General features: G+C 35.9%; 1 non-coding gene and 1 pseudogene across 1 annotated transcript; one reads left to right on the top strand and one right to left on the bottom strand.

The window, feature by feature from the left end:
- Positions 1 to 12,438: 12,438 nt before the first annotated feature.
- Positions 12,439 to 16,468, top strand: LOC137962088 (BAG-associated GRAM protein 1-like; annotated as a pseudogene).
- Positions 16,469 to 22,915: 6,447 nt separating this feature from the next.
- LOC137965304 (small nucleolar RNA R71) lies at positions 22,916 to 23,024 on the bottom strand. The gene has a single exon (XR_011116051.1). It is a non-coding gene; the product is annotated as a small nucleolar RNA R71 (small nucleolar RNA).
- Positions 23,025 to 26,110: the final 3,086 nt, after the last annotated feature.

The raw sequence follows: 26,110 nt of genomic DNA, 5'->3' as shown, positions 1-26,110 counted from the left end.
TTAATTGTGTAATTCAATTAAAATAATCCTTACCCATATTTTTTTTGTTTAATATAAGAAATATAGATAAGATTACCAACTGGGGAATAATTAACAATAATCTTTACCCATATTTGTTTTGTTTAATAATCCTAAAAAAAAAGTTGTGGGTAGAGATTATAGCTTTCGCCAAAGATAAATCAATTGGAATAATTATTAATAATAACAACAGTTTCATTGAGTTTCTTATCATCCATTTTCGTAGTCATTAATTCAAATTTTATTTGAAATTATAGTTTATTTACGAATAGGAATATACAAAATATTATAAGATTACTAACAATTTTGATTAACGCCTAACAGAATCATGTATAAGATTTGTTGGTCCCAAAATACTCATTTTACAAATTTTAATCGTAACAACAATTTGATACTAAAGTGTTTTGGTTAAGTTTTGAGTAGATTTTCAGATCATTTCAAGCTCGTAAGACATTGACTTTTCAAACTGTGGAAGGAGTATTGGAACTGTCAAGACACAAAATGTAGACCAAAAGTTGTAGAAGACAAACTATTTAATAATGATTATGCTATTTGATTAGAGCCTTCAATAGAAGTTGCAATGGACAAACTATTTATATGGTGATAATACTATGCGAATAAAAAGTTCAAACTTCAAGAAAATTATAACATAAGCCCCAATTTGAAAGAAATTGTCCTAGAGATAAACTATTACTTTGGCCTCCCCACTATTTGAATAGCACATCTAACAAAAACTGAATTATACCAAAAACGGTTCATATAGTGATGGACCTTGTTAAATCTTGCCGGGAGAAAAAAGATGGGAAAAATTAGGGTTTACAGATCCCTCTCCCCTATTTATGACTTAAAAATACAAAAGATTACATCCACGTCCATGTAGCCCATAAAGCCTAGGAATTTAGTTTCTAAGTAGAAAACACTTTCGTGGAAAATTAGTAAAACATAATTATACCTTCTAATACTCCCCCTCAAGTTGAAGCATATAGCTTCAACTAGTTACAAAATTGCTCTTATAGTCCCATAAGCATAAAAACAAAATACAAAAAAGTTATCCTTAACAAAAAAATGGTCTTCAGGAAACTCAAGTGGATTCTATGGTTTTCAACCTTCAATGCAACAAACTCTTCTTCTGCCACTCTCCTCTTTACTTGGATATTCTTAATCACAACTTATTGATTTCTTCATTACTAGTTACCTGAATTTTTTTTTTTTATTATGGTAGGCTGGGACGAAAGACCTTATTCTTTGTACCTCTTATTCTACTTTTCCTCTTTAAACTGGGGATCAAAAGGACACAAAGACTCAACTTGGACAAAATAAATTTTGGAGAAGAAAAATGATTCCTAACCAAATGATAAAATTTCATAAATCAATAAAAAAAAGGTCAAAGTCTATGGGGGCACAAAGTCTACCCACTTTCTCAGGATAGCTAAAAAAAACACCTCTTGGGTGAATAATAGACTTCACCCACATTGGATATTGGGTACACTTCTATCATCTATAGGTAGTGGGTCTATAGGCATTGCTCAGAAGTGTAGCAATAAATTTCTCCATCACGATATCCCTTCACAGGGCACCAACTCTCAAATGGTAGGAGTAAAAAAGCCAAATAAGGGGGTAAAGGGTAATCACTGGAAGATAATATTTTGGGGGCACCATGTGTTTTCTTCTTCATCAAAATAGCCAATGCTGACAACAATCATCAAACGAGAAGTCTTCCTTCATTAATAATGTCTCAATCAGAGAGACACAATAGCAACAGCTAAAATGGACCTGGACCCAAATAACACTTACCAAATAACTAGTTATATAACAACAGATAACCAATAGGTAGTAAAAGTCCTTATGAGAAATAAGGACACATAAGATAATCTACAAGAAGTTCCTCCTTGAATAAGCAAGCTATGCACCAATTAATAAGCTGAGGATAATCCAAGGTAATAATCTAAGGTATTAATCAAGCCGGAGTCAAGCTGGTAGCAGATAGAAAATAATATCTTTGACAGTGAGTGAGTGAGTCAAGCCGAGTAATAAACTGTCAATAATAAGTTCAACCAAGTGTTGTTTGATAATCAATAAATTAAACAATCTCCAATGTGCTCATCCTTCATATTTCTCCTTCTATTCTCCCCCTCAACCTGGGAGATAATGTCAATGATCCCAACTTGAAGTCAACAAATATTTTACAAACTCAAGTGTTAATCCACCTCTTGTATGATCAAGTAAAAGAAGGCTAGGATCAACAACTTCCCCAACTCAAATATTGTACAACAAGTAACTCAAACCAAGCCAAATATTTCAATCTTTTATTGCCTTCATTTTTTAGGCAAGGATACCTTAATTATTTTTTACGCTCTGTTACCATGTTGAAACTTAAGATTCTATGATGTATAATCACATTAGAAGAGGATTAAGGAGTAAGAAGAAGAAAAAGAGTTGTTGAGAGAAGGTTTCAGAAGGAGAAGAGTAAGAGTAACGAATTTTGCAGAAAAGTGTCAGAACAGAACTTCATCAAAGTCTCTTCCTCCGAGAGAACAATCAAATGCATGTGCTATTGGAACCATCCAACATCAACTATTTCTCAAGATTCAACACACAATTTCCTGTTTGGTTCCATTGGTGTATCAATGCGCTTACACCCATGCATTTCGATTTCTTTTAATATGTTGAGAACTTACTTCCTCTAAGACAAGATAATGTCATGATTGAATCGCAGAACTTCTACATCCAGAAAACATTAAAGGTTCCTAGGTCTTTGGTTTGAAATTCTTTATTTATGTCCTTTTGTTTTTGCTGAGAACCCTTAATATCACACCCTGTAATATTAACATCGCCAAAATAAATAGCCATAAGAATCATCCCTTTTGTTGATTTTTTTGTAAATATGGAGTGATGACTTTCACATCCTATGAACCCAAGGTGAATAACCACAATAGTAAATTTTTCGAACCAAACACGAGGGGATTATTTAGGTGACACACCTTTTCTCTCTCAACCTCATAGCCTGGTGGTCAACTCATAAAAACATCTTCTGATTGGTCACCACTAAGAAATACTTTTTTAACATCCAAATGATATATAACCATTTAGAAATGGCCACTAATGAAACAAGAACTCTGACAAAATTAATCTTAGCCACCAAAGAAAAGGTCTCATTATAATCAATACCATAAGGTTGAGTGTAGTTTTCTACAACCAATCTAACATTATACCTGGCCAAGATACCATCAAGGTTATATTTAAAGGAAAACACCCATTTATAGCATACTACCCTTTTAGTTATTGGAAGGGAAGTCAAATCCCAAGTATGGTTGTTATACATGGTATAGATCTCTTCATCCTTGGCAGCCTTCCACCTTGGGATCAAGTAATGCCTCCTCATATGTATCAGGAAAGGGAGAGGATGATACTGCAGCCAAGAATGAAACACAAGGTTCGGATAGATGGTTTGTGGAAACAAAGTTACAAATAAGTTGAGATATGGATGGTGGTCTAGCAATAGAGGCCAATTGGTTTGGTGTCATATGATGGGCCAAAAACAATAGGAGGAGATTGTGTATTAGAAGCATTAGGAGACTCCACAGGTAAGTGGTTGGTCGGAGGAGAGAAGAGTAGCCCCTAATATAAAAAATGAGTCCCCATTTTCCTGCACTTGGTTATCCAATATAACAACTGACCTAGGCATTCCTACAGAAGGTGTAAAACTTGAAGGAGAACTAGCAGAAAAATATGGTTGATCTTAAAAAAATGTTACATCAATAGAGACAAAGATCTTTTTGAGAATAGCTGAATAATATGTTAGGAATTAGATGCCCTAATTCCAAACTAACTAGAGCAATAATAATAATCGTAGAAGGAAGGAAAAACAAGCATGAAATCAAACACAAGATTTATACAGGTTCGCCTCAAGGTGAGACTACGTCCTATTTTCTATCGCTGTAGTAATCCACTATAAAGATGAAATAGTTTATAAAAGAAATGATTGATGGATAACGTATTTTATTGGCATAAATTCTGAAAATGAGAGAAAAGTATTCCTTTGCATTATCAGACCTAAATATCTAAATTTTTCTTTGAAACTGTGTCTCAACCATAACACAAAAAGAATTAAAGATAGAAAACACTTCAGATCTATCTTACATCAAATATAACCAAGTAACCCTTGTATGATCATCCACAAAAATCACAAAATACTTAGAGTGTTAATTTTGTTGGGACATTAACTAGTCCCCAAACATGTGAATGAATCAAAGAGAAAGGACTGGACAATATATTGTTTTTCTTTGGTTGAAATACAACATAGTGATGCTTCCAAAGCTCAAAAAACTAACAAGATAACTAAGCAATAGATTTTAACGAGGGAACTAATAATTTCAAACTTGCAAGGAAGGATAGCACAACCTATTGCGCCATTATATGCCTTCTTTATAGGTTGTTGATATGGTTGTCAGAATTGTTGGATCCATAAAGTAGATACCTCCTCTCTCATGGCAGCTACTAATCACATGCTTCGTCTTGATGTCCTAAATAACACAATGAGAAGGAAAAAAAGGTAAGAAAACAATTAAGCCTCTTACTTAATTGTCTAATAGACATAAGTCTACGAGGGAATTGAGGTACAAATAAAACATTAGAAAGTGAAAGAGAGGGAGATAAGTAGATGTACTAGTACCTTGAACTTTAGTTTGGGACCCATCTACAATAAATACATACCACTCCATAGTACAAGGGGTCTAGGAAGATATGTTATCTATTTTACCGGTAAGATGTTCAGAGGCACCAGAGTTAATGATCCAAGATGAAAGACTAGAACATAAAACAAAGGAGAATGTACTAGTAATAGCTACCGAAGTTGTAGTGGCATTTGGAGGTGGAACCATCAGGTTCTTTAAATTTTGAAATAAATCATAATCTTATTCTGTAAGAACCATATTCTCTTTGGGATGATTAAAGGTAACACTTTATGGAGTTTTTGTTGTAGTAGTTGAGGCTTGATTATCCTTGGAAAACTTTAGTTTACCATGTAAATTCCAGCGCTCAATCGAATAATAGTTTAAACCACAAAAAGTGCACTTTCTATTATGAGTAAAGTTTGGGAAGTTGGAAGTGGGTTCAACCACTATTCTTTTTCTCCGTCTACCATAAGATTTTTCACCTCTTCTATTATGGTCCCTAGCCATGGATCTAGTAACTAGGCGAGATACTGATGAATCCAGCATGTACACGATTTTAAACTCAGTAAAGAACCAAGAATTTCGTCTCCAACCACTCTAAGTTGGAAACAGAATTCCTTTTCTCTCACAAATGGGTTCAAACACTATTCATGCATAGGTAAAATACTATTCACGCAGGTAAATTAATAATAGAACTCCAACCTTATGAACTTAGGAAAAATCAATCTAAATTTACCTTTTTTTAACTTAGGAAAATCGTCTCCTCTGTTTTGCCGTGGAGGAACTCTGTTTCGTCGTGAAGGAAGACTTTTTTTTTGTGCGGGAAGAAGAGTTCTTCTTCCTGGACAGGGTTCGATCCTCTTCCTTCTTCTTCCCTCCTCAGTTCCGATAATGAAGCAAGGGCCTCTTGCAGTCACGATGAAGCAGCAATTCCTCTGCCCTCGCCTTGGCTGAAGAAGGGGTTCACACCAACCCTTCTTCCTCCTTAGTTCTGTGAAACACCAGGTCTCTCTCCACCCCGTCAGGTAGAGATTGCCTCTTCTCTTCCCTTCTCAACCTCCCAAACCACTCACAAAAGCACCAACGCCATAGGGAAGGTTCACGCCCAAAATCCCAAAAGAGGGAGCTCGAGGAGAACCTAGATTAACCTAATTTACTCTAGTTTATGCTAATTCCGAAGTTACCTTATTTCTTCATCCTTACTCCTTAAATAGGGTAATTAACATCAACATAGGTTAGGGTTATAAAACCCAATTCTACCCCTACCTTTAAGTCTTATTACAAATCAATAAAATTCGAAATTAAAAGCAACATTAATAATAAAAGTAAAGTAGATGACTCAGTCTTATTGAGTCCATAACATCTTCCTCTTCTTCTTCCATAGTTGTTGCTCCCCTTCCTTGGGAGAGCATTGCTGAATTTTCTATTTGTTCTTGTTTAGCCGAGGATCCCTTAACTAGAATCCTAAGCATGGTAGCACACACATCATTTAAAGAAGTTCTGGTTGTAGAACTAAGTACATGTGACTTTGCAACATTCAAGTCAGGCTGTAGATTTGCAAGGCATATGGTTGTGACCAAATCTTCTCTTTGCTTTCTTGAGTTGCACTATTTGTTGAGTAAGGTTGAGCAACCTTCCATTCCTATAATAGACCTGAATCTAGCAAAGTATTCATGAAAGTTATCTTTATCCTTCGTCAATCACATCTCCTTAATTATATCTATAATATTTTGAAGATTGTAAGGAGTAGAGTACAATTCAAGATAGGTGTCCCTAATCTCCTTAGTTGTTTTCAAGTTAACAACATTATTTGTAACTTGTTCTTCCATGCTATGTATCAACCAATTGATAACTAAGGTATCTTACCTCAACCACTTGTGATAGGAAGTTTCATCAACAAGTATAAGTGGTTGGTTTATACATCCAATAAAGTCTCTAAAAATAAAAAAACTTTTAACAACTCGAGACCATGATAAGTAATTACTCAAACTTGAGGGGAATTATAGTGATTCTCTAGGGATCATGCTTGTTGAAATCAACATACGATGAGGAAGAAGAAGAATTACTTGAGATTTCTGCAATGATAGGTCAATTAAAAACACTCTGTTTTGTAATGAACTCAAGAGATTAGTAAAACAAACACACATTTTTATAATTAGAAATCAACACAAATTCACAAGGTATGGCTGAATAGATGTAGAATAACTCTATGAAGAATATGACTTCATTTATGAACTAAACAAGAAAATTATGAAATAGAATCAATTCTAGAAACTAAACATTGAATCAATGCTGAAAATTTGATGATTAACCCACAAAAATAACACATTTAAAGGTGGGATTGAAGGCTGACTTCAACAAACACTTTTCCTTCTACAGTTCAGTTCAAACCTTATTTTAGGGTTTCATTGATTTGAAAACTAAACTTTTCAATGAACAAGGGGAAATTTAATCCAGAATTAAAAAGGAATTTTATAAATTGAATGCCTGAATTTTTTGCTTCAAATTTGTGGCTAAACAATTGTGATAGAAAAACTTATAAAAAAATCGCAATTCAGCCTTACATGACTATGAAGAGGCTAATTTTTCATCAAATCGTGGAGATTGAACATAAAATGAAATTTGAATATTTAGGACTTGGGTTTAGACGAATTGAAATGAATTTTTAGGATTAGGAACCACTTATCTAATTTAGAACCTTGTTGGAATTTGAAAAATCCAGCACCTTGCTTCCTTCAATGGCTAGAAAAAACTCATTTGCGCACTTTTAACGCTTTGGGAGAAACTTTACTTGAAACCCTAGAATCCCTACTCTTATACCATGTTCGATTCTAGGGTTTCATGCTTAGAAAAACTACATTTTAGAGAAAGAAGAAGGAGAAAGAAGAAGGAAATGAGAGAAGAGAGTTTACGAGAAAAGGTTAGGCATGTGAGACAAGAAGGGAGATTGAGAAAGTGAGGAATTAGAGCACAAATTATAGATCCCACCCCCTTAGCTTCATATTTATAGTTTCAGGATAAAAACCCTAGTACATCAATAAAAAGAGGAACATTACATCTATCATAATTAGAATCCATATCACTCACTCACTCAATTACAATAGATGTTACTTATACTACAACATTTAGCAACCTTAAGATATGACTTCAAATTTGCAAGGCAAATTGCAGCAACTAAAGCCTCTCTTGGCTATTCATTACAACATTGTCTATTAAGGTTGGACCAGCTTTCATTCTTTGATAATTCCTCTGAAATGAGCAAAAAATTCATGGAGATTGTCTCCTTACTTGGTATTAAACATCATTTGAGATATATAATAAAAATTTCATAGTCCATTAGAACTAGAATATCACTTGGTACATGTATCCTAAATAATCTTGGCAGTCTCTAAATGACCAATTCTTCTTTCTTACCAAAACAAGTCTGAAATCCTGATCAAAGGATTTGCTTCCAAGGTACTTAACGCATTATGATGCTATAGTCAATGGATGGGTGCTGGAACTCAGAGGAGGGATCATTGTCACCTCGAACTAGTCCTCTTTTTACAAGACATACGTGATTTTCTGCAACACCCAAAAGAAACCTTTCATCAGAAGGTGTTGGAAATGATGAAGAAGAGTTTTAGACCATATAAGATGTGTTTTGTAGGTGAAGGAACAATTTGTAGCATGACGAGGACTGGTTCTTTGTATGAGTCCATGAAGTGGAGGTCAGTGCATCATGTGCAGTCTTCGCCTAGGGGTGGCTACTTAAGTGTGATGAATTCTAAGGAACATGATTAGATGCCTGAAGAGGCTAATGGATATTGCATATGTTAAGTTGTCGAGCCTATTCAATGCCCTAAGCTGAGTAGGTACACAGATCATTAACAATTGCGGCCTCCCGATATATTAATTGTTGTTTCATTAAGGGCAGTCTTCTATTATGGTTGCCCTAGTTTCCTCGTCATATTTGGGGCGTTGCTATTAGGGTTTGATTATCGTGGGGAATCATATGTTGCGGCCCTCAAGAGAGGTTAGAGAAAAACACTTGTAAGTGTGTGTGATCTCTCATGTAAACTATTTCATCTTTATAGTAGATTATTGCAACAGTGGGAGACAAGACGTAGTCTCACTTGAAGTGAACCTATATAAATCTTGTTTGTTCTTGTGTTTGTTTTTCTTTTCTTCCACGATTATTATTATTGCTCTTGTTAGTTTGGAATTAGGGTGTCTAATTCCTAATAGTATAAGTCGATAGGCATGTGGTTTATCTCAGGCTGATGCACGTTTGTTGAAAGTAATAGTTGCAAAGGCTTGAGTTTACTTGCCTTGAAGTCCATGGCAGACATGGTCTACCATTAGAGATCGTGTTTGTTCTAAGGGGGACTTGGAGACTTGGGCAAAAGAATGGAGAGAAGACAATGAGAGAAGCAATGAGCTTCAATGGAACATTCTTACTAAAAAACAATTATAGAGATTGATGTTGTATAAACTTTTCGACCTTTTTGGGTTCTTAATTAGTGAAGTGTTATGTGATGCTTTCTCTATTTAATGGGTTGAGAATTCATCTCAGTACTTCAATCATATCAGAAACAAAGGTCTTGTAGAAAATCTTTTAAGCTCTTAGTTACAGTAAAAAGAAAAAACAATGAGTGCTAAATAAATAGATTTTCGCAAGTAACATACTTCCAACTTGACCTTCAATTCTTTGAATACTTATATGTTTATGTAGAAAAATTGGATTGAGAAATAGTTTGTTGGGTTAGAAAGAATCAAAGAGTTTTCTTTTGATATATATTGTTAAGTTGTGGAGCCTAATCAATGCCCTACGCGGATCGACCTTCACGGTAAGGCCGTCGTGGGGGTTGGAAGAGGGGCGAAAAGTCCCCCCGTTCACGATATATTAACTGTTGTTTCATAAGGGAAGTTTGGAAATTTCACTCTTGTAACGCGGTTGCCCTAGTTTTCTCTTTATATTAGGGGGGCACCATTATTAGGGTTTCATGATTATCATCACCGAGAAGGAGTTGGAATTGCAGCCTGAGAGAATTTAGAGAAAACACTTGTAAGTGTGTGTGATTTATCTTATAAACTATTTCATCCTTATAGTGGATTATTGTAATGGCGGAAGATAAAACATAATCTCACCTTGAGGCGAACCTGTATAAATCTTGTTGTATTTCCATGCTTGCTTTTCCTTTCTTCTGTAATTATTATTATTGCTCTCATTAGTTTGGAATTAGGGCGTCTAATTCCTAACATATACTTCTCTACATAATTTTTTTATCATTTTGACAAAAAAAGTTCTAAAAATTAAAGCTTTTTGCTTCCCCTCAAACTTTTTTGTTGCTTAATCATTGCTACTTCAGATGTCGATTTATGTTTATAAAAGACTATGATTGAAAAAATTATGTGTGTTAGAAACTAGACTCAAAGATATTTTTGTACATATATAACTTTCTATATGAAAATTGTAGTAAGAGAGTCATAAAACTAATGAAAAAATATAAACCGGGAAAGAAGAAGACTAAAGGAAAAAAAATCTTCTTTTTTTCTCCTTTTCTTCCTCTTCTTCTTTTTACTTCTTTTCTTCTCTATCTTTTTCTCCTTTTCCATATTAGAACCTAGCCCACTCTAATACCATGTTTAGTTTAAATGAGGAATAATCAAAGAGAGAGAGGAAGATAAAGCATGCAAAGGAGAGGTAAGAAAAGAGAGAACCATTAGAACACGTGTAGATTGATATGTGAGGAGAAATATGAGAGAGATATGTGTTATTCTCTCTTAAATTCATGTCCTTTAATAATGGAATACAACTTGAATCCTACTAAAATATTTTTTTCCAAAAGTATCTTATTACACCCAAAAAACTAACTTGCTAAACCAACATAAAAAGACAAAACATAACTAGGAAATATCCTTTTAAATCCTAGTTTTTTCTTTTGAGTTTACTTCTCTTACTATACTTGTCTTGCATAAGATTCAACTTAGACTCCATGAAACTTGTGAGATATGTTCTGTATGAAACTTGTCTTAGGCTCCTTAATATGACGACTTCTTCAACAAGCAATATGTTCCTCCATACTATTAATCAACCAAGTGATAACTAAAGTATCTTCTTTTGAGTCACTTTTTGTAAGCAACATATTCAATGTTCACACGTGAGGTATTAGTTTGGTTACGTGCTCAATAAGATCTTTAGTGATCGGGAACTTCATAATAGATTGAGACCAAGTTAAGTAATTTGACAAACCTTTGAGTGGGAAAATTAACTTTTAAAAGACCATTTTTTCCAAACATGTTAACTGGAATTTTGTTCAGCCATGACTCAAGGAATAATAGTGAATAATCAAGGTTTGTTGTTGGAAAAAATACACTCCAATTAACAAGGATGATTGATCAAGGTAAACAATGTATGATCTATCAAACAAAGAATAGTAGAGAAGTCCTAAAATGAATGATCAATCAATGTTTAGTTGAAGGATTTTAAAATGTAACATTGATTAGTTCTTATAAGGATGATCGATCATACAAAACACAATAAAGAGATTGTAAATCATATGATCAGTGAGAGAACAATTGATTGAACACATATTATTGTGGTAAAAAAGAAAATTTTAATATTTAAACTCTAGAAGTAATGATGATAAAAGATAGAGTAGAGGGGGTTTCGAAACTCATCAAAGGGATAGAAAATTGGTTTTTGCATAAACAAACAACAATAAAAAGGTGGAATATTAGTTAGCATGAGATCCCAGCATACCGATAAAATTTTAAACTTTCCAACCTAGAGATAGAACATGAGCTAGGAAATAAGTCTTCGAGATAATAAGATTAAAAAAATAGACTTCAGTTTAGAAGAAGAATGTAACAAGTGAAAAACTTATTTGTGCTTATATAGTAAACAAAAAAGTAACCAATTTGATAGTAATTTCAGCAACACTTGATAGCATCATCAGAAGGTGAACATGGGTGAAGAAGAGAAGGGAGTCGAAGGAAAGAAGAGAGAGAAGAAAATTACAGTTAGGGCCTTTAACACACACTTCTTGTAAGTCCATTTATGTTGATTCAAATTGTTCCATATGACAAGGATGCTCTAATATATGAGCTAAAAAAAAGAAAAAAAAAGGCTTTATATAGAGGAATTTAGCTCTAGTTTATTTCCAAAGTGATTAATATAGACATATGATTTTATTTATCTTGTAAAAAATTAAAAAAACTAATTGAAAGAGATTATGGTTATCGGTGTTATATGTGCTCTCAGTCGTTTCTATAACCAAGGAAAAGGTGATTAATATATGTAAGTGTCTTTCTCTAACAAATGAAATTAATAGTAACATATAGTAAAAAATTCTCATTAAAACAATAAACAGAACTCATTAAATTTATTATGTATAATTATTTTTGTCATAAATTGTATGATATCTATAGAATAATTTGTTATGACTTTCTAAAATATTATATAAATATTGGTTAGAAATCATCAAGAACACAGGCTTTATATCTCTTCATAATTTTCGTAAAAAATAATCTAAATTAAGATGTTATAACGTTATTCCATGCTTCAAAAATGTGTAATTATGGCCTTGGAAAATCTTCATTTTATTATGTAACTATCTACGATGTGGCCGTGTGTGGGTGGGACCCGTCCGTAAGTAGCTACCGTTGTACTTCCTTTGAAAGCGGAAGTACCTAATATACCCTTCATGGCTCGCAATAGCAACTCTCCTAAACTGAAATGATCCTTTCCGAGAGATTTCCGTTCCGGATCGGCTCTGCTTGTCGGATTCACGCGGAAAATTGCGAAGAGCGACGCCTGTTAGTCGTTTTTTACCTTGTTTTCTGCTCCTAATTGGCTTGCTGTTTCTCCATCCTCTCTGATATTTTTTGATCCTTGATGGTGGCAATAATGGAATCAAACTTTCCGTATATAGTGCATTTTCAGCTCCTACACGTTAATGTCGCCGTCTTCGTTGTCATCTCTCTGTCATTTTTGTGGAACAATTTTCAGTCTTCACCCTGATGAGGTCAATACTGTTAAATGGTTACTTTTATGTAAAATTTGTTTTTCAAGTTACAGCTTGAAAGCGTGCTTGTAATATGTAATTGCTGATTTAACGGCTAATTATTTCAGGTGGTTGACCATAGTTATTCATGTGCATTAGAGAGGTCATTCTTATATCATGGGCGCATGTATGTCTCTGCATGACATATTTGCTTCCATTCCAATGTTTTTTCAAAACAAATGAAGGTACTTTTTGTTTTTCATTGTTTAAATGGCATTAGCTGTGTTTCGTTTGTTTGGTTCGATGTGGTGTTTGTGATTTGGATTGCTTTTGAAAGTGTGATACCATGTCATTATTTAACTGAAGGTTTCAAGTGGTCTTGTCTGTTATCTCCTTATGAGACATTCTGAGTTTTAATTTGTTTACTTTGTTGCTTGAAACTGATGGTCTGCACTTCATTAGGCACCACAGTTAACTAGTTTGTTTTTCATTTGCTTTTCTGGATACTTATCATTCCCTGACAGTTTCTGAATTCTTGGAACTGACCTTTGCTAATCATGTGATTATAAATTCTTTCTACTAATGATGATGAGCAGTAATGAGAAATAGAAGAATGAGAGAAGGGAGGAAGAAGAAAAAGGAGAAGAGAGTTGCTGAAAGAGAGCATGGAGGATAGCTTTCGTTACAGTCTGTAATCGACCCCTCTTCCTTCTTATTAACTTAAGGGAGTTTGAGAGATAATTACATATTTACTCCTCTTACATATGATTCCTTGTTACTTCCTAACCACGCCTCTAAACAACACAAAACCTGGACCATAGACATAACCATTCTGAACATGACAGTACTCTCACTGAAATATACGACTATAAAGTTCATGAATAAGTTACATAGTGTATGGATGTTACAGTGTCATGTTCACACTGGTTTTGATGTTTCGGTTTCATTTATGAGAAAAGCTACTAATTTGGTTCTCTCATCTTTCTTCGCTGAAGTTACATGAACATTAATGAGTAACGAAATATGTTGAGCAGTTCTTTTTTATTTGTTTCCTCTTTAGTAATGTAAATTTATTGGTTTTTATTTTATTTCGGTTTCATTTATGAGAAGAGCTACTAATTTGGTTCTCTCATCTTTCTTTGCTTAAGTTACATGAACATTAGTGAGTAACCAAATATGTTGAGCAGTTCTTTTTTATTTGTTTCTTCTTGAGTAATGTAAAGTTATTGGTTTTTATTTTATTTGATAGGTGGTAATTCCATTTGAAGATATTCATGAGGTACGTATTTGGAATTTGCCTCATCTAACTTTTTTGAGTGGGTTAAATGAAGAATATAATCGTTATTCATAATGCAGATAAAAAGGAGTCAACACGCATTCATTAACCCTGCTATTATTATAATCCTTCGCATGGGTTGTGGTGGACATGGAGTACCCCCTTTGGGAAGTCCAGATGGTTAGTCAATGTTACCATGGTAGTTTTCGTTTTTTCTTCTCTGAGCGAAAAATGATTTTTTATCTTTTGCTTTGGTGAGAAAGTCCTCACATTTCTGTTTTCTTGCACTATTTTTTTGGGATTATCTAATGGAATTATATTACTATAATTTTGTTTCCCGAATACAGTTCTATTGTTATTGTGATCTCTGCATGTTCATATTTTCAGGCAATAAAATTTCACTGCTGATGTACTCATTGGAATTTCTGAAGAATTAGTCATTGGAGCTCATTGGAGCACTTAATGTTGCTCAACAGGTACAATCAATACTATATTAATTGTATACAAATAGATTCAAATAATTTTGTTCTTTTATATGAAAAGTATGAAAAAGGTATTTTCATTATGTTATGTCAACCACAATAAATTTTGTAGATCAAAGAATAAGAAGATAAGGTCATTTCTCCAAAGGAAAAAAAGAGGTAAAAAATAATGAAAATAAGAAAACATGGAAAAGTATAAGAAGTTGGTAGTATTTGAAGTCATTGCTCATGAATTGTAATGGGAGAAGGGTGGGGGTGGGTGGCAGTGGGCAGTTGGAAGGTTCTACTGTGAGAGTGTTGGTTCAAGTCATAATGGCATGGAGGGAGCAGCGGAACCTAAACCATGCTTCAACCTTCTCCATTCAGACATGCATAGTTTCTCTTTGGCTTGATTCTTGTTTCAGTAACCAACATGGTATTCACTAATTGTTTTCGTCAACGTCGTAGTTTATATAATGTTTGTGGAAAGAACTATTTATATGTTCTGTGTCATCATATACATTTGTATAACTGCCTAAAAGTATTTGTATTTGTTTGATTTAGCTGTATAACCTTGGCATAATGTAGTATTAATCTGGTTTGTGTTAAGGGACAAGAAATTACATGCTCCTCTTGAAAGAAACATTAGCTTTTACAGTTACTTGTTTGATGTGGGAGCACCTTTACTGGATTCTAATATTTCTGTTTTCTCATTCCTCTCTTTCTCATCTCCCTTTCTATGTTTGTTCTCATCATTTCTCTGAGTAATGACTAGTAACAATTCCCAAATGGAATTAGCCGTGTTGTGTTAGAGATCATCTTATGATAACCTAATATGTTATGTACTTCTATTGAATTTTTCAAAAGATGTATTCAGATCATAGAAACAGTAGTGATCTTTAAAGGTCTTTTCATTTATGTATCCAAAAGATTGTGTTTTAAAATTACTAATAAATGACGTTATCAAAATATACTTAATTCTAGCTGCTCTTTTCATTCTTTTCAGGTAGAGTGAGATATAAATTTGCATCTTTTTGGAATAGAAATCATGCATTAAGAAATTTACAACGTGCAGCTAAGAACTTTCACACAATGGAGGAGGCAGAGAAAAAGGTTTATTTCATTCAGGACTCGTCATTGCTTTATCTACTTCTCTTGCTACCAAACATAAGAAAGGAAATTGTTTTAAACTGGTGTTCGACTTCCATAAGGCAAATTTGATCAATTGTTTTTACCAGTTGAAATCAACATAATCTAATCTGTTTTTGTCTTTTGAAATGTAGGAAAAAGAGCAATCTGCATTGCGTGCTCATAGTAGCTCTATTAGAGGTAGTAAAAAGCAGGCTAAAGTTCCTGAGGACAGTAATATTCTCAAGACCGAAAAGTTCCTGGCCTTCATTAAAGAAGAAGTTCTAGTTCCAATTGTAAATGTACTTAAGCATCATCAGCCTTTCCTCTACGGTTCTATAATTACCTCTGAAATTTTTCTTGAATTATAAAAGGAGACCTATTGATTTTTATCCGTAGGATGTGTTTCCCTGCACAGCTGAACATTTCCTTGATGTTCTATTGAGTGACGACTCAAAATTTTTACATGAATATCTCTCAGCAAGAAAAGACACAAACCTTAGTGTAAGTTGTAAAAAAAGCTTAGGATTCTTTCAAATATGACAATATAAGACTGACTTTTGTTTCTGTGTTGTCTTTTAGGCTGGTCAGTGGCATGTTGCAGATGAGTACGAGGGTCATGTTAGAGAAATTACCTTTAGAACTCTATGTAATAGTCCCATGTGTCCTCCAGACTCTGCCATGACTGAGTGGCAACATGTTGTACTAGCAGCCAATAAATCTACTCAGGTGTGGGCCTATACAACAATGTACTTGTTAATTTGCATTAGTTATCTTCACCTGCTGATGTGAAACAAAACTTAAATTCATGTTTCTTTTCAGGTATTTGAAACAGTGCAACAGGCACATGATTTTCCATTTGGGTCTTACTTTGAGGTATGCATTGTTTTTTTTTTTTATGATGTGAATCTTTCTATGTTTTGAAGATATTGGTATTTCTAACTCTCTCTCTCTCTCTCTCTCTCTCTCTCTCTCTCTCTCTCAGTATATGTCCATTTATTAAGATGGTTCAGTTTGTTAAATTTTATTTTATCTATTTTGGTCACTAATTCTTTTATGAATCTGTAATTTCTTCAACCATGTTTCTGATATTCACATACCAAAGGTAGAAAAGGGCTTCTAATATTTAACTTCCCCTCACATCCAGGTAGACACATAACACCTATACATGGGCATAAAATCCCAATGGAGCAAACAACACATAGACTCCTACCTCATGGAGCCTACAACATACATACTCCTACCTTACATAGCCCTTAACATATTCCTACCTCATTGTTGAATTTATGGAAAAAATAAAAACTTCATTGACTTGTTGTAATCAGAGTACATGAACCTCTATTTATAATAGAGGAAAGCAGTAGAGTCCAATTACAATTATACTACATTGTCTTAATTACACCCAAACTCTAACACTTAAAAATAAGTCCTAGCATAATTAAATAACTCAATATAAATAGAAAACTAACATAACTAAAACACCTTTAAACTGAAACTCTTCTGCGAGACCTGCTTCCATAATAATTTTGGTTCTGTAAGATTTCTTATTGTGTAGGACTCATCATGCCATCATTGTATGGGCCAGGAGCCTTCTCTTTGATCTATGGGCCTTGAGCCTATCTTTCACATCTCTTGGGTGTGTGGGCCTTCCTTGGTCTTATGGGCTTGGGCCCATCTTCCAACGCACTTGGATATGTGGGCCTTCCTTGGTCGTGTGGGTTTGGGCTCATCTTCCAACACTCCCCCTCAAACTGGGGGTGAGAGAACATCATAAACTCCCAACTTGCTGCAAATGGTGTATAGAATTTTCTCATATAAAATGGCAGTCTTCCAACACTCCCCCTCATGTTGGTGGTCTCTTCCATGAGGCCTAGCTGGCATAAGATAAGTGAAAGTAAAATTACTCCAAGTCGTATGACATCACTCCATACTCCAGTCATAACTCATGTTGGATGTAGGGGACACTCCTATCTTCTGTAGGTAGTGGGTTTATACGCAGTGCTCAGAAATGTAATAAAACTCTTCCATCACCGTGTCCCAACCCGCGATACCGACTCTCAAGTGGTAGGAGTAATAAATGCCAATTAAGGGAAGTAACGGGTAATTACCCAAAAGATAATATCCTGGGGCTACCTTGGCTTTCGTCATCAATCAGAATAGCCAATGTTGATAAAAATCAGCAACTGAGAAATCCTTCAATAATAATGTCTCATCCAAAGAGACACAATAGTTGTAGCTAAAATGAGTCTGGGCCCATATAACACGAACGAAAAAATAAAAATCCTTGTAAAAAGACCCATGAAATAATCCGATGCAAGTATCTGTACTAAATAATATGTTGACCAAAGAATATGTTGCGAACACCTCAAAATAATAATCCTGACGAAGAAATAGAATCGAGTTGAACCAAGTAAGATATCGGACCAATATAGCCGAGTCGCAGGAAAATAGGTATAAACCTTGTGACCCGGACTTGTATAACTGAGGCAGAGAAAAAGTGGGATATTTTCCTTATATTGTTGATCAATAATAGTAACTCAAAAAGTGACACAAAAAATTCAGCTTAAATTCGGATTTTTCAATGCTACCGGATACTAGCATGATGTTTGATTCATCCAATGCGAATATATCTTTAAATATAGATCAGATTGACATGAAATTTTCTAGTTTTAAAACTAGACTGAAATACCTTTTATCCAAGTATAACTTCCCATCATAAAATATACTTATTTCGAGATAAATAATTTTTTAGATTTTGGTCTCTGTAATCTAGCCGAACTAAGTACTTTTTCTCCTTTTGCTAGCATAATCATTGACTATTCCAATATCAATATCTCCATATAAAAAAATCAGATCGAGAATTGGTTGAATATGTAAGAAAATAGACTTACAGATCTTTCTTTCGATATATAATTCTCCATATAAAGTCTCGTTCTTGATAGCATAAAATAGCTAGGAAGTTGAAGTTTTCTGCTATTGCTGGAACCTCTTTTGCAATTTGACATTTGCTACTTCAAATATCGATTTCTCTTTGTAGATAACTCCAATTGCCAAAAAACTCAGTATAGAGGTGATAACGCAAAGAAAACAACGGGTATAGGGACTAAAAAGATAGAAAAAAGATAAATATAAACATAATCTACTAGAGATAATAGATCAGAAATGGATCACATTATCTTTGTGGTTTGACCGAGTCAACTCACATAACCTGCTCTGATACCATGTTGAATTTATAGAAAAAAAAAAACTTCATTGACTTGTTGTAATCAGAGTACATGAACCCCTATTTATAATAGGGGATAGTAGCAAAGTCTAATTACAATTAAACTACCCTTGTCCCAATTACACCCAAACTCTAACACTTAAAGATAAGTTCTAACATAATTAAATAACTCAACATAAATAGAAGACTAACATAACTAAAATACCTTTAAACTGAAAATCTTCTGTGAGACCTACTTCCATAATAGTTTTGGCTCTGTAAGACTTCTTATTGTGTAGGACTCATCATGCTATCATTGTATGGGCCTGGGGCCTTCTCCTTGGTTTATGGGCCTTGAGCCCATCTTTCACATCTCTTGGATGTGTGGGCCTTCCTTGGTCTTATGGGTTTGGGCTCATCTTCCAACACACTTGGATATGTGGGTTTTCCTTGGTCGTGTGGGTTTGGGCCCATCTTCCAATAAGTAGATAACCTGGGGAGCACAAACTTGGTTTCGACTCATGTACACATCCTACTCTAATACTACTATTGGGTTGAGCCCAATTCTATCCCAAAATGACTAGCCAATTAGGACGTTTGTTGCTCCATTAATTGTTCTTCCCATTTCTCAATGTGGGTGTTTTACCCACTCAACATCATGTGAGCAATTAACAGCCCGACAGGCTTTTACAGCTTGAGAATCTTTATCTGCAGCAAAATCAGTTTGAAATTCATATTCCAAATTTGTCGTTTGGCTAGCTTGTTCACATTGATGAGCTAGATGAGCCAAAGAAGGAAGGCTTGAATCAGGATTTTTGCTGAGTTGCAAGTGATTTGACTCTGTTGAAACTTGTTCTTCTTCCTTGGATTCTTTCTACGGACTCTAGTGATCCTCTCAAGGTGAATACAACTCCAAATAGATCAGATCCAACCTTATTGCTCATCCAAGTATCACCTACTAGGTCCTTAAGACTCTGTTTCAAACTATGAATGGATTTATGTAATTTACAAACCTTCTTATTTTCCCCCTGAGCAATATATCCAGGAGGTTGCTTCATTCAAACCTCCTACTACAGGTCACCATAGATTAACATATTTTTAATATCAAGCTGAACTAAAGACTAACTTATAGTTACTACAAAAAATATCAAAATGTGAATTGTACTCATGCGAGCCATAAGAGGAAAGGTATCAAATACATCCATTTCATATGTCTGAGTGTAACCCTTGGCCACCAATCGCTCCTTATATCTTTCAATTGTCTCATCAACATTATATTTGATGGTATACACCCAACAACAACGAATAACGGTGGCATCAGTAGGAGGCTCAACTAAGGTCCATGTTGGTCGAGTTTTTAAGGCGTCTATCTCATCATCCGTAATTTTCTTCCATTTAGGCGAACACAAGGCATCTTGCATTTTAGTAGGGATAGAAACACTGGATATCGACGTGGCAAAACTTAATTGATAAAGATAAACTATCGATAGAGTCATACTTTGATATAGGACAGTGGGTTTATTTCCTTCTGGCCATGGAAAGATCCAAATCATCAAAGATTGGATCTATAGGCTTGGAGGAAGATGGTTCAAACATGTTAGAAGGGGCCATATGTGGAGCTTGATGTAGTATGTCACTGCTGGATTGTTGCTTATATATCTCTCTGCGTTGATATACTTGCAAAGTTTTATTTGGAATAGAAGTTGAAGGTATCATTGGACTATCCATAATTGGACAAGGTATAGGGAGGATGAGACATAGACTTAGAAGAGGCATGGAAAAATGGGGTAGTTTCAAAAAACGTCTCACTTGCTGAAATATAAGTTTTTTTTGTCATTAGGATTATAACATTTATAGCTTTTTTGAGTATGAGGAGGCAACTTATCTTTTTGTGGACCAACAAAATGAACCAAACATAATGGACCAAACACCTGTGTGTGATATCAATCAATGAACATTCTAGCTTGAGCACTTGCGAAGGAATTTTTCCTCTTAAAACAGAAGCTAACGTTCTGTTAATCAAGTAACATGATGTGAGAGTGACATTGATAGATGCCATATTCTAACATAAGAACTAGGTTAATTATAATAGAATAACCTTTATAATTGTGTTATATGTGGTTATTTATCAGTTTTCAAATGAAACGTGCATTTATTGAATTTGGCATTAATCACTGTCTATATTGCATATTTTTCTCTCCTGAATTATATTTCATTGCTTTTAGGGTTTATTTAGTCCTGAAATGCTTTTTATGGATTCAATTATGGAATTTCAGGAGAATTTTGGTGGAGAAGGAGATATTTACCAAAATGCCCTTAGTGAAATGGAGGTAATTTTTAGGGCAAATCATTTTAAAATAAGAAAAATCGTATTAAAGGAAAGAGGGGAGCGTCAACGGAGGGGAGATTGACCAAAACAGAGGACCTTGGACCGGAAACAGGGGAAGACCTGAGAGGAGTTTCCCACCGTCGTTCTCCGCGCCACCACTTTCTACCGTCGTCCGGCAATTGAGAACCAACCCGAGGAGAGCTCGAGAGAGTCTCCGTCGAGGTGAGTTCGACAGTTTTTGCTCGCGAGGCCGAGAAGTGATCCGAGAGGGCTTCTCCGATGCCAATTCCGCTTTCCGACCATCCTCCGGTGTCGATTACGTATTTTCGACCATTCCCGGAGCTATTTTGACTCCGACCGAGACTCGAGAGAGCCGGTTAGAGGACTTCAGCTCTGTTTTGTTCTTCGCCGGACGTCACCTCCGCCCGTCGGCTTCTATTCTTCGTCGCCGGCATCGTCTCTACCTCCGGCCACTCACTCTTGCTACCCGAAGCCATCGATTTTAGGAAATTGCAGCACCCGTGAGAACGAGTTGCTGCCCGAGCGAGAGGAAGGAGAAGGGGAGTAATTCGTCATTTTTGAATTTAATTTTTTATATAATTTGAACTTAGGTTTTGAATGTTTATTGAATCTGATTTGATAATTAATGTTTATTGAATATTTGTTTTCCGGATATTTGATTAAATTAGCTAATTAGGGTAGGATTATAATTGAGGTTGGATTTTGGTATTTTAATCTGATTTCTGTCTTTCACTCTATGCGCCCGAGAGGGGCTAGACGCAAGGATTGAGAAATCGGATCCGTGGTTACGTGGCGCTCGAGAGAGGCACAAATCACCGTAAAAACCAGAGTTGACGTTTCCTGTTGTGCAAGTAGTTAACCAGATGATTGCTTGATAATTTAGGATATAATTAGTGTTTAGTTAATATTAATTCATCATATTTGGTTAGGCTAGTTGACTGAAGAATACACAAAATTTTGTCCTCCCTGTGGATATGACCCTCGCTTCCTGCTAAATTACATGAACGATTCGTATGCTTGCGAGGTATTAAAGCTGATGTAACTAAATTTTACATCAAGTTTTTGGCTTCGTTGCCGGGGAAGCACGTATTAAGTGTATTTCTTTGTTCTCCATGGTCTTAGGTTAGATTTATTTTTATTTTATTTTATTTTATTTTATTTTATTTTAATTTTAATTTTAATTTTTTTTTTTTTTTGCTTTCATAATTTTAGCTTGGTGATTTTGTGTGGAATTATTTTTATTTCTTCTAGTTAGTTCGTATTTTCAGTAATGAGTTTGTTAGCTTAATTTGATAGTTCGTTTTGTTTCTTTTTGTGTTTTTATGCACGGGCGCCGCTCCCTAGGTGGACCATTAGCGCCCTTTGTTGAAGAGGTAGAACAGATTTGTAAGAAAACACCAGAAGTCAAAGTAGGAGCTACCATGGCCAATCAAGGTGAACTATTACAGTTACCTGTTGTAGGTGATCGTAGAGCCCTGAGGGATTATTCTATCTCATCCCACTTCACATCACCTTCTTGCATTATATTGCCACCCACTACTGTCGCCAGTTATGAGTTGAAACCGGGTGTGATCCAACTCCTCCCTACATTCTATGGGTTGGAGAAGGAGGACCCATATTACCACATTAAGGAATTCTTAGTTATTGGTGCAACTTTCAAATTCCAGAATTTCTCAGATGACTCTATCCGGTTAAGACTTTTTCCATTTTCACTTAAGGATAAGGCCAAGTCTTGGCTTAATTCCTTAGAGGTGGGCAGCATTACTTCATGGGACACATTAGTCACAAAATTTTTATCCAAGTACTTTCCCATTCAGAGAACTACAGCCGAGAGAAATCTCCAACTTTATGCAGCAGGAGGGTGAACACTTTTATGAGGCTTGGGAGAAATGGAAGGATTTGATCCGTAGGTGTCCGCATCATGGGTTTGAGAAATGGCATTTAGTGCAATACTTTTATCAACGTCTTACACCCCAGGTTAGATCCATGGTAGATGCAACGAGTGGTGGGAGTTTGATGGGTAAGAGTGTTAGTGAGGCGTGGGACTTCTTTGAAACGTTGAGTGATCAATCTCAGCAATGGGGTTCATCATTTAATGTTGATAGGAGATCCCACGGAGCAGAAAGAGGGGGTCTCTACGAGGTTAATGAAACACCTATGCTCATGGCCAAAATTGAGGGGTTGACTAAAAAAATTGATGCCCTTATGGTGTCCAAGAGTTCACTTGCTCCTAACCCATCTACTGTATGTGCCATATGCTCTGGTTCATCTCATCCCACACAAATGTGTCCATCTAGTTCATCCTACCCAGAGCTCATTGAGGACTTGAATGCAGTCCAGAATTTTCATAAACCAAATCGGAACGATCCTTTTTCAGAAACATATAATCCGGGTTGGGCTAGGCACCCAAATTTCTCATGGTCCACGGGCCCACAGGTTGGGGGTCCTCTAGGGTTTACTCAACCTCAAGTTCCGCGCCCACACTTCACTCAGCAGCCATTGATTCCACAAAAACCTTCACTTGAGGATACACTTCAATTATTCATGCAGAATACACAGTCCTCCATTGCTAAACTTGAAATGCAAGTGAGTCAGTTGGCCAGCCACATGAGTGAACAAGCACAAAATAGACTCCCGAGTCAAACCATTCCTAACCCCAAAAGCACATATGAGAGTGGGTTGAGTTCTAAACCCCACCATGAGCAAGCCAAAGTCATAACCACCCTTAGGAGTGGTCGTGAGTTGAACAATGGGGTAGGGACCACTAAGTCTAAGGAGTCAAAGGATGACAATGGGGACACATCATTGAGTGAAAAACCTCCAAGTTCTCCACCAACAGCCAAGCAGATCCCTAACCAAGTCCCACTAGCTCCTTATCCGCAGAGGTTATCGGGCCCACCTAGGAAAAGAGATAGCATGCATGAAACATTGGAACTGTTTAGTAAGGTTCACATTAACATTCCACTTCTTGATGCTATTAGGCAAGTCCCTACCTATGCCCGATTTTTGAAAGACCTTTGTACACAGAAGAGAAAACAACATGTTAACAAAAAGGTTTTTCTTACTGAGAATGTAAGTTCAATTCTAAAACACAACACTCCTCCTAAAGTTAAAGATCCTGGATGTCCCACAATTTCATGTGTCATTGGTGAACATACCATCCAGAGAGCTCTTCTTGACTTAGGGGCAAGTGTGAATTTGCTTCTTTCTTTGTGTACCAACAATTAGGTTTGGGGGAATTGAAGCCTACTCCCATCACACTTCAACTAGCTGACCGTTCTGTCAAGATACCATGAGGAATAGTTGAAGATGTTTTGATAAAAGTGGACAAATTTCTGTTCCCAGTTGATTTCATTGTTCTTGATACAGAACCAGTAGTCAATGTGACCAACCAAATTCCTGTCATCCTAGGACGTCCCTTCTTAGCCACATCTAATGTTATCATTCATTGTAAAAGTGGTGAGTTTGGAGTTTTCTTTTGGAAATTTTAAGGTCTCATTGAATGTATTTAATGCCGGGCACCACCCACTTGAGTCTGATGATCTGAGTCCTGCATTTAAGATAGAAACTGTTATGCTTGATGACGAATCCACTCTTGAATCTTTTGAGTCTTGCATAACATCTTTAGACATGGACTATTTTGATGAGGAAACATATTTCCAAGAGGTTGATTCTTTACTCAATTTTGTACCTCTGTTGGAGGAAGCTTATGAGGTTATCACAGCTGATCATCCACAGGAACTTCCTCTTGACTTGGACAAACCTCTTGAAACTTCCAAGCTAGATCTTAAGCCACTTCCTCCCACGTTGAAGTATGCGTTCTTGGGGCCCATAAACTCATTACCAGTCATTATTTCCTCTGATTTGAGTACTGAGCAGGAGGAACAATTGACTGAAGTTTTACAAGCACACACAGAGGCATTGGGGTGGACTCTTGATGCCTTAAAAGGGATTAGCCCCTCCATATGCATGCATCGTATTCATTTGGAGGAGGGGACTAAAGCCTCACGTGAGATGCAACGTAGGTTAAATCCCCATATGCTAGAGGTTGTGAGAGAAGAAGTCATCAGGTTGCTTGTGAGAGGAAGCATTTACCCTATTTCCGATAGCACCTGGGTAAGTCCAATTCAAGTTGTCCCTAAGAAAGGGGGGATAACGATAATGAAAAATGAGAGTGGTGAATTGATTCCCACAAGAACTACCACCAAGTGGCGTGTCTGCATTGACTATAAAAAACTTAATTCCGCCACTAGGAAGGATCACTTCTCACTACCTTTCATTGATCAGGTACTAGAGCGATTGGCCGGCCACAATTTTTATTGTTTCTTAGATGGATACTCCGGCTACAATCAAATTCCCATTGCTCCAGAAAATCAGAAAAAGACCACATTCACGTGTCCGTTTGGCACCTATGCTTACAGAAGCATGCCTTTTGGTTTATGCAATGCGCCCGCCACTTTCCAACGGTGCATGATGAGTATCTTTTTCGACATGATTGGTGACTTTTTAGAGGTCTTTATGGATGACTTTTCTGTGTTTGGCTGTAGTTTTGATATATGTCTGCACAATCTTTCACTTGTATTGTCCCATTGCATTAAGTCCAATTTAGTCTTGAATTGGGAGAAATGCAACTTCATGGTGAAAGAAGGAATTGTTTTAGGACATGTAGTGTCTGAGCGGGGTGTAGAAGTGGACAAAGCCAAGGTTGACCTAATTGCCAATCTGCCACCACCTACTTCTGTGAAGGGGGTGCGTTCTTTCCTTGGCCATGCTGGGTTCTATAAGCGTTTCATTAAAGACTTTAGCAAAATTTCTCGTCCTTTGACGAATTTGCTTGCTCAAGATGTTGCTTTTGCCTTTGATGATGCCTGTATTCATGCTTTTGAGACACTGAAGAAATGTTTGTCCACTGGACCATTGTCCAACCCCCTTGGTCTTTGCCTTTTGAATTGATGTGTGATGCCTTTGATTATGCATTGGGGGCTGTTTTGGGGCAAAAGACGGATAAAATTCC

Source organism: Aristolochia californica, unplaced genomic scaffold, assembly GCF_029961685.1.
Source record: "Aristolochia californica isolate CCGP_79_NKW_82.1479 unplaced genomic scaffold, dmAriCali1.0.hap1 SCAF_1, whole genome shotgun sequence".
NCBI classification, from domain to species: Eukaryota; Viridiplantae; Streptophyta; class Magnoliopsida; order Piperales; family Aristolochiaceae; genus Aristolochia; species Aristolochia californica.
The sequence above is the reverse complement of the archived record's forward strand: the minus strand, read 5'-3'. Positions and strand labels throughout refer to the sequence as shown.